The following is a 9,414-nucleotide window of genomic DNA, read 5'->3' on the forward strand; positions in this document are numbered from 1 at the left end:
TCTGCGTTTCTTTGCTGGCAAACGGGAATGTTTTTTTTTTTTTCTTCTCAGGAATCCCCACAACCGGCAGCTATGAGACTAATTTCCCGATGACTGATATCACATTAAGTGGATAGACATCTCCCAACAAATGCTTATCCATACGTATCGTTAGGAATCGAACTCTGGACTAAATACTTAAGGAGTCAAACTATCTACCGGTTATACTACACACCTTGTTGGTGCAAACGGGAATGTAACCAACAAATTTCCTCTATTTTTTTGGCATTTTACATACACTTATTTTTTGAGTTTAATAGAAATGGAAGGTTAGTGTAAAACCCAATAATTATATACTATGAAAAATTACATTCATTTTTAATTTTAATTACAATAAAAATATATTTTATAATTTGATAAAACTCAATTGAATATCTGTGTAAATAAAGTTTTTAAATAACATATTCTTATACTAGGATTAGCTTGCACTACCAGAAAATCGCTGTTTAGCGACGGATTTAGCGACCGAAATATTTCAGTCACAAATAGCGACCGAGTTTGCGACGGAATCCATGATATTTTGGTCAAAATTCAAGTTTGACTTATTAGCGACTGAATTAGCGACGGAATATTTAGCGACCGACATTTCTGTCGCTAAATTTGTAGAATAAAAATAATAAAGCGATGTTGCGACTGAACTAGCGACAGATTGTGTTAGCGACCGAACTATCCGTAGCTATTAGCGACCGATTTAGCGACAGTTGTATTAGCGACCGACTTTACCGTCGCTAAAAAGTATAGCAAAAATAATAAATAAAGTAGCGACGGTATTAGCAACTGGTATATCCGTCGCTATTAGCGACTGATTTAGCGACGGCTAATTTAGCGACCGATATATATCGGTCGCTAGTAGCGACTGATTTAGCGACGGTCGAATTAGCGACCGGATTTTCCGTCGCTAAAAAGTATAATAAATATAATTCACAAAGTATCCTTTTGAAAAAATGTTATACCTTGGATTCGAACCCAGGATCCACAACAATCATAGTTACTAACTTGCCAGTTGAGCTATTTAACTTCCTTAGTTTTGTTTGCGTTTAATATATATATTAATTAATAAAACGTAACCCTAATGTTATCAAAACTAAGTGTCAATCTACCAAATCATACCCTCTGCTTCTCTACTCTCTCTTGCTCACTCTCTTCTCGACGGTGCGCACCTCCATCGTTAGGGTTCCTCTTCATCGCTCATACCTCCATCGTTAGGGTTCCTCTCCACCGTGCTTCCATCATCAAACCACACCTTCCTTCTGCTCTGCTTCGTTTTCACCTCACCGTGCTTCAATCAATCAAACCACACCTTCCTTCTGCTGCTTCGTCTTCACCATCGCTTCCATCACTCAAGCTCGTGTGGGTTCTGCTTCTTCTTCACCGAGCCCGTCCGCTCCAGCGCGACTGCATCCCACGGCGCGCCGCACCTTCCACTGCCATTATCAAGGTTTGGTTTGTAACCAATATTTTTCCTGCAATTTTCCATCTGCTGTGCTATGTTTTTTCTTTTAATTGCTATGGAAGCCTCTGATTTTTTCTGAAAACTGCAATTTTCTCTTTTTATGAATGGTATGTGGAGGAGGAATTATGGTTTTGTTCCATTGCTGGTGTTGTTACAGGATGGTTTGGTCACGTTTTTATGGGTGTTCCAAAGTTTGTAAGGCCATAAGTTTTATTGGATTTTACCATAATTTCTTTTAGATTTAACTTCAAATAGACAGCTTGTTGCTAGATTAACTAATCTATTTTTTATTTTGTTTTTGGTTTTTTAGCTTCAAACTGGCAGTATTGGGTTTGATTCCTATTGGGTTAATGCAGTACGGGGACACTTCCCTTTGGAAGTAGAGGCATAATGACCATGGGATTGTCTTTCATATAAGGTAAGGGTGTTGGCTTTCTAGCAGTTACACAATTGGTGTTATGGTTAGGTTGATGTGTTTGCTTCTAGATTGAATATGTTCATTAAAGAAAGCATTGACCCTGAAAAAAGATGGAACGTGATGTTGATGTCACACCCAACAAGTACATGCTTCAATTAGTTTCTCATAAACATTATGATGTGTATGATTATATAACAATAAATTCTCACTGTTTCCTTTTTCTCAACTATTGACAAAGGTTTGCTACTTGCTTAAATTGATGTAGTCAAGTGTGAAAGTTTTTCTAAAAATGGGGAAGTTTTTCCGGAAGCTAATATTGGTTTCTTAACTTTACAATTTTGGATGGATGTCTAGGTGCTGGATATTCATTAATTCACTGCTGAAATTGACTCCCAAGTAACTTTCCAAAGGTGAATGGAGGAAAGAAATAGAATCTGTTGTCGGCAAGTAATATAAGAAGGAAAGATAGAGAGAGGGCAAGTGATATAAAGGTACAATAGTTATGTTTATTTTTACATATATATGACAATTGACAAGTATAATTCATATATTAATCGATCATATTTAGTATTAAACTACAAACTACAAACATTTACATGGAACATCCATGTTAGACTGTTTGGTAGCTTGTTCTGGTTTATGTGCAAGATGGCTTCTAAGGAAGTCCAGGACTGATAGCTGATGTAGGTTAGGTATTGTAAAAGAGAATTCATGGTTGATTTTATTGTAATTAATTCTTGCTAACAGGGTGCATATGTGCGTGAAATGGAAGATAGGACGCAAAGAGCATCTGAGCAAAATCTTCCTCCGCCAAATGAGTTAGATGTGTGGCGTGATGTGGCTGGCATGAAAAAGGGTAGAATATATGGGTTGGGATTGGAGTCCACTGTTATCAATAAACAATATCATGGCTCATGTTCGTCATCATCTGAATGGGTAAGAAGATCAGAATTTGATCAATTGAGAAACACTATTATGGAGGAGACTCAAAGAATGGTAAAACAAATGATGGAAGAAAGGATGCAACAACCACCAATGCCAATCCCAAATCAAGAGGAGTTAGAAACTGATGAGTCAGAGAATGAGGAGGATCTTGGTGCTTTTCCATGAAAACTTTGTCAAGCTTTGTTTCTATATTTAATGTAATAGACTATGTTTAATGTAATAGTAATCTACTAGACTAGTTTAAGTATTTCATGGTATACTTTTTGTGATGATTCAGTGATGAATTTAGGTGGATATGTTAAGATTGTGTGTTTTGTGATGATTCAATGATGATTATGGTTATATTCATATTTTTAACACTAAAAAAATCTGTCACAAAACTGATTATTTTTGTTAATTTTATATTTATTACCGTCACTGAACTCATCGCTAACTTTTTAAATCTGTCGCTAATTCCGTCGCTATATTATAGCTGAAACCGTCGCTAATTCCGTCGCTAATGCAGTCGCTAAATTCCGTCACTAATGCAGTCGCTAAATTCCGTCGCTACATTCCGTCGCTACATCGGTTGCTACAAGTCCGTCGCTATATCGGTCGCTAAATCGGTCGCAACATTAAGCGACGAGTGAAATACCAACCAGCAAAAATCAGTCGCAAAATCGGTCGCTAACGGTTTTAGCAACCGATTTAGCCCATTTAGCGACCGATTTGGTCCGTCGCTAAATGACTGTTTTCTGGTAGTGAATTGGCTACCTCTTTGTATCTTGACTCTTTAGTTTAGTTTAGTTTAGTTTTGTTTTCTATTTCTCATGTTACAAATAAAAACTTCTCCAAAAAAATTTATACCCATTAAGATGAATCATACCAAATTCAAAATCACATGCTTATGTTTGGATATGCATTCAAAATGTAAATTAAAGATGTAAAATAGAGTGAAATAGAACGAGAAAAAAATTACCACTTTATTTTTATTTTTTATTATTAAATGTAAAAAAATCGGTTCTATGTTTGATAAAAAATGATGGAATTGAGTAGTTTTTTTTTAACTGGAATTGAGTAGAATCGAATAAAATACTCCTACATTATTTACTTGAGATAATTTAAAAATAATAAATGAAACACACAAAAATGTAAAAATTATATATTTCAAGCATCATTTATACACCTGAATCTAAAATGATGCTTGAAAAAAATTAGTTTTTTCATCCGTGAAAAATTTTGTGTGATTTAAAATAATTCTCATGACGTCATTAAGTAGGGTTGTCTATCGGTTTCGGGCAAAAAACTTCGGTTTCATCGGGTGGAAAACCACAAACCACCAGGCCCGCCACCATTCGTTCAGTGGCAGCGGGTATTTCGGGTTCGGTTTAGTCGGACCATGGCTTGACTGAGTGGATTCATGTCGGTTAATACAGAAGAAATTTCACAAAATAGAAGATGAAAAGACCAAGCCAAGAACTCTAGAAAAATCTTAACAAAATAGTAAGTTTTACACAAATATTAAAATTCTTTATAGATAATGAAAGAAAAAGAAGAAGGAAGAAACCTAATGCAACATTTATTCTAGTTCATTCTTCAATACCAAGAAAAAAAGAGGAACTCGTGGTGGTTTTGTTAGATCTTCTGGCACCGAGGAGCTTTAGGAAGAGGAGGAACTTGTGATGGTCTTGCCAGAACCGTTGGCACCGAGGAGCTTTCAGATCAGGGCCTGCAAGGCTCGGAGGAACTCCTGGTGGTCTTGCCGGATTCGTTGGCACTGAGGAGCTTTCATATCAAGGCTTTCAGAAAGAGGAATCGTCTTCCTTTCTCGTCGTTGCAACTACGGATGAAGATGGATCGAGCTTTCTGATCAGAGCTTTATGTGGATGGAAAGTCTGAAAGGGGGGAAGGAAGAGAAGAGGATGGGAAGTGGGAAGGGGCGAAAGGGAAGAAGAGAAGGGGCGGTTGGCTATTAGGAAGAGGAAACAAGAGGCGCTAGGGTTTGGTGCGGCGGAGGTGAGTGAGTTTGGAGAGAGAAGAGAACAAGCGGTGACTGAGAGGGTTTGATGCGGCGAGACCTGACATTCGACCTGCCCACCCATCTAGACAAAAAAATACTCGATTTTTTCAGATTTTGGGTGGGCCAATTTTTTTTGGACAGGCCTATCATCAAGCTTATGCGGAATTTTTTTACCTAATCACCAATCCACATGAACTTCAATATGGACTTTTCATATATGTTTTAGTCCTGTTCCGGTCTAGAACTCCGGTCAGGGCTAAGCAATTAAGCAACAAAAGTAGAGAATGACAAAATAGCAAATGAGCAAAAAAAGTGTTGGATCCCCCACCGCATGGGCGGTGTCCTCTTTATATATTATGAAGTTTTGACCCGTTCGGGTCATGGGTCGCCTGACCCAATAGTACAAATTCGGTAAGCCCACATAATACAAAGGCTGTAAGCCCGCTAACAGTACACAAGCCCACAAGACACCTAATCTTAAAAGCCATTTTAAGGTGCAGCGTGTCTTTTAAATAAGCCCACAATACAATACTCAAAGCCCTTTAACATATGAAGTAAATAACGCTAAATTTAGATAACTGTTACATGCAAAAGATGACACATAAAAAACGACATAAGCTTCGCCCTTGTAACAAGCAAAAGACGCTTCACCTTTTTCAATAAGCAAAAAGAAGCTTCGCCCTTGTCGATTATTGAAGTTACTTCACTTGCTCTCTTTTTTAAGACTCTGATTGAGATCTTTTCCCGTCACTTCACCATCATATTCCTGTCATAATCACAAACAAGATATGCAAATATTTTGAAACTTGAAACTATCCATTATACCTCATGATGAAACGGCGCCTGACAGTTTCCCAAAACCCATATCCACTCAGCATTTAATTCCCACTGACATTTCTGTATCAAACGGTACAAAAGTAATAATTATTTAACTCAAACTCTTCACACCCATTCATTTTCAGAAAACGTTTCGTAGGTAAAAATTGATGGACCATCAAGAGACACGTCTTGGAACTTACACCCTCCATTATAGGGCGAATCGACGCGCCTGCTCTTCACCCCACTATAAAGCTTGACCCTAAAAGCCTTTTTCTTACCATTCTCCACTCTTCTTATTTCTCAGTAACTTTCTCTAAAAAACATTCGTTGCTTTGCCTCGAGTGCTTGAAGAATTTCTGGGAATTTCGCCAGAAACACTTCCCATCTCCTTCCAGGTTTTGTCATCGCTCTCCCTGGTAATCTCTTCCTCCCTTCAACTTTTATTCATCTTTTCTATTTCTCTATCCTGTCCACCCCCGTTTCTTTTAAGCCTTTGTTTAAACTTAAAATCACTCTATCACTTCTATAAAGATAAATAATTTTCCTCAAAACTTAGAACTTGTTTACCCAACCTACTTCACCACTTACTCACAGAAAACTCCTACCTGACAAACCCCATTTCCTCTTAATTTTCAGGAAACTTCGCTCTCAAAAATGGTTGCAAAAAATCCTCGTAAATCACCTAAGAAACGTAAAGAACTTCCTGTTGCTGACTCCCTATGGATCTCACGATCAATTGCTACTAGATACAGCGACTTCTGCACTATTCCCAAAGGGATGGATTTGATAACCCAATATAATTTTAGGGCTTATGGTAATGACGCACATTTAGACATAGTCGCCTGCGCCCCTGATGAACCCTGTTGCTTCGGTAAACCTGACCCTAATGGTAAAAATCACACTTACTTCTTTAAAACCCTGTTCCAAGACCTTGAATACAAACTCCCCCTTCCTGACTTTACCTGTTCCAGCTTAACCTTAATGAACATCGCCCCTACCCAACTTTCCGCTAATGGTTGGGCTTACCTTCGAGCCTTTGAATTATTATGCGTCTGTCTAGGCATAATACCAACCTGCAAGAAGTTTTTCTTCTTTTTCGAAACTTCCGGCATGAAGGTAAAGGGCGAATATATTTCCCTATCCTCTGCCAGAGGGCGTGGGGTATTTACTCTCTTTAGGAGTAATTTTAAACACTGGAAATCTAAATTTTTCAAATTAAAGGAATCCGAAGAAAGTAAAGATGTTTTCTACTTTGATGATGGAACCCCACGATTCCCTTTCTATTGGACTGATAAGCCCCAACTTATCCACAATGTTCCCGAATCCTCTCTTAGCCCTGATGAAAAATATGAAGTTGATTTCTTGTCCACAATTCACTTGAACCTTTATGATTTCTATGAAGCATTCAAGAAAAGAAACTTAGCCCGTTTTGTTGGTAAGAACATTTTTTCTTCTTAACTTGACTCACCCAAAAATTTATGCAAAATCCTAACTGCTATATATATTTTTTTTCTTTTGTATTCTTCAGCGAAGATGTCTCGCCTTTCCGAAGATGACATTCTCCGCTTCCGCCGCGAGCAACAGGCGTTGAAGAAGAAGCAGTCCCCTGCTAAGTCCCTGACCGAACCTGAAGGGAGTCACTCTGAAACTGAGAAGAATCCAGCCCAGAAAAGAAGAAAAAGAAATCAGAATTCTGAGAAGTCTGCCGAGAAGATCGCCATGCAAACTTCACTGGAAAAATTCGCCACCAAAGGGGCGAATCAGTATGGTTCTTCCAGCACTCCACCGCCCTCGTGGAAGTACGAACTGAAAGAATTTGAGGATATGACTTCTGAGGAAGTTACTTCCTTATGGGATTCCCGAATCAACTTTAACTCCCTTGTGGAAACAAACCTTGTGTTTGAAGCTGATAAGGAAAAGATAAGAAAAATTGGGCTTCAGGAGGCATGTCAAGCTGTCATGACCAAGAGCTTGGAAATTGCTGCAATTTCCAAAATGATAGAAATTGAGTCCAACGGCTTTGATGGGCTTTCTAGCGCTAAAACACTTGAAGACAAAGAAAAAGAGAATGAAAAACTGAAGTCCACCATGAAGCTGTTAGAAAAATCCAACAAGGCCAACGAGAAGAAAGCCGCAGATCTGGCTTTAGAACTTGAAAAATTGAAAAAGACTCTGGAAGAAGGTGAAGCCTTACTGAAGGCGAAAGAAGAAGAAACACAAAAAATGAAGGAAGAGGCGAACTCCTTGGCCTCAGAAAAACAAATTTTGAACAAGACTGTTGATGATCTCTCTGCCGAAGCGGCATCTTTGAAAACCTCCATTCTTTCCCAACTTGAAGCTGGCTTTAACAAAGCTAAGGAACAAATCTTGTTCCTAAATCCCGACGTGCCTATCAAGACTGAAGGCGTTGATCCTTATGCTAGGATCATTGAAGGAAAGTTAATCACGCCCAACTTTGATGAAGAAGTAGAAGAAGAAGAAGAAGAAGACAAAGACAACAACAACAACAACAACAAAGAGGGCGAAGGGGAAAGCAATTGACCCTTCCTGAGAAAAGTTGAAATGATGTTTTGTTCCCGTTGGTCGTATACCAAACGGTTGACTTAGTTTCCTGCTTTTTATTTCCTACATTCCCCACTTTTAATTAAATGTAACGCCCCCCCTCTAATGTTAATGCAACAAAGTTTAAGTTCAAAATCTAAGTGTCACCCCTATACTATGCTTTAAAATCACTTATCTTCCTCTAAAATCTCCCATTCCTTCTTAAAAAGTAATAACTCAGTAATCTAACTCGAAAGTTATTGTGTTCTCTAAACTTAAAGTACTGCTCTAACAGTATAAGAATATGAAAATAATGTACTGCGAAAATACCTTTCTTCTGGATTCGTTTATCCACAAAGGCGTTGCTCTTAACAAGTTGTCTACCTTATGAAGAAGGCTTTGACAAATTCTTACAAAACTCAAAGCCCTGGGCTTATCAAAATTTTCTGTTTCAAGAAAAAATTGATTTTTCTTTAACAACTATTCTTTGAATTCATAAGGCCTTTGCATTTTGAAGTGAATCAAAAATAAAAAGATCAGAAGCGTAATTTGTTATGATATAGAAATTTGCTCGCTTGGAGACTTTGTGCTTAAGTTGGACAAGCTTAATCCAAGTTAAGGCTATGCTTATGAATTCGTGGCCAAATGCTCTAGTTTTAAGAGACTTACTCTTTCTCAATTGTCTGGAATCGCCCAATTGATAGACCTAAGTTGAAAAGTAACTTAAATGCTAACAAAGCACTCAAGGAATTTTTAAAGGTTATGCCTCGTTAGAAACTCTCCCGCCTGGGGTAGAGAAAAGAGTGCATACCTGTTTTTTCATTAAAAATTAACATCATGCCTCGTTAAAAACTCTCCCTAATGGGGAGAGAAAAGAGTGCATGCTACCAAGTCTTAATAGACAAACCACATAGTCTTGACACTTAAACAAATACAGAAACCACAAACAACGAACACGACGTAGTCTTTGAACAGAATAAAACACACTGAAACGAAACAAACAGAACACAACTTCAACTGTAGTAATAGCGCAAGTGTTGTGCATTCCATGCCCTTGGAACCCTGCGCCCAGATAACTCCTCCAAGTGGTAAGCCCCTTGCCCCAAATCTCGCAGAATTCTATATGGACCTTCCCAGTTAGGTGTCAGCTTTGAATCGGTTGGACTTTTTGCCTTTCTGCGTAATACCAAATCGCCCACT

The 9,414-nt window shown here is 38.1% G+C and overlaps 1 long non-coding RNA gene across 3 annotated transcripts; it reads left to right on the plus strand.

Annotated features, from left to right (window-relative positions):
* Positions 1-1,137: 1,137 nt before the first annotated feature.
* LOC130742421 (uncharacterized) lies at positions 1,138-3,102 on the plus strand. Of its 3 annotated transcripts, XR_009021148.1 has the most exons (5): positions 1,138-1,477; positions 1,650-1,687; positions 1,803-1,910; positions 2,265-2,401; positions 2,658-3,102. It is a non-coding gene; the product is annotated as an uncharacterized LOC130742421 (long non-coding RNA). The 3 variants fall into 3 exon arrangements; XR_009021146.1 differs by lacking the exon at positions 1,650-1,687; XR_009021147.1 differs by lacking the exon at positions 1,138-1,477 and having other exon boundaries at positions 1,504-1,687.
* The last annotated feature ends 6,312 nt before the right edge of the window (positions 3,103-9,414 follow it).

This window comes from Lotus japonicus, chromosome 3 (assembly GCF_012489685.1).
Source record: "Lotus japonicus ecotype B-129 chromosome 3, LjGifu_v1.2".
Taxonomy (NCBI): domain Eukaryota; kingdom Viridiplantae; phylum Streptophyta; class Magnoliopsida; order Fabales; family Fabaceae; genus Lotus; species Lotus japonicus.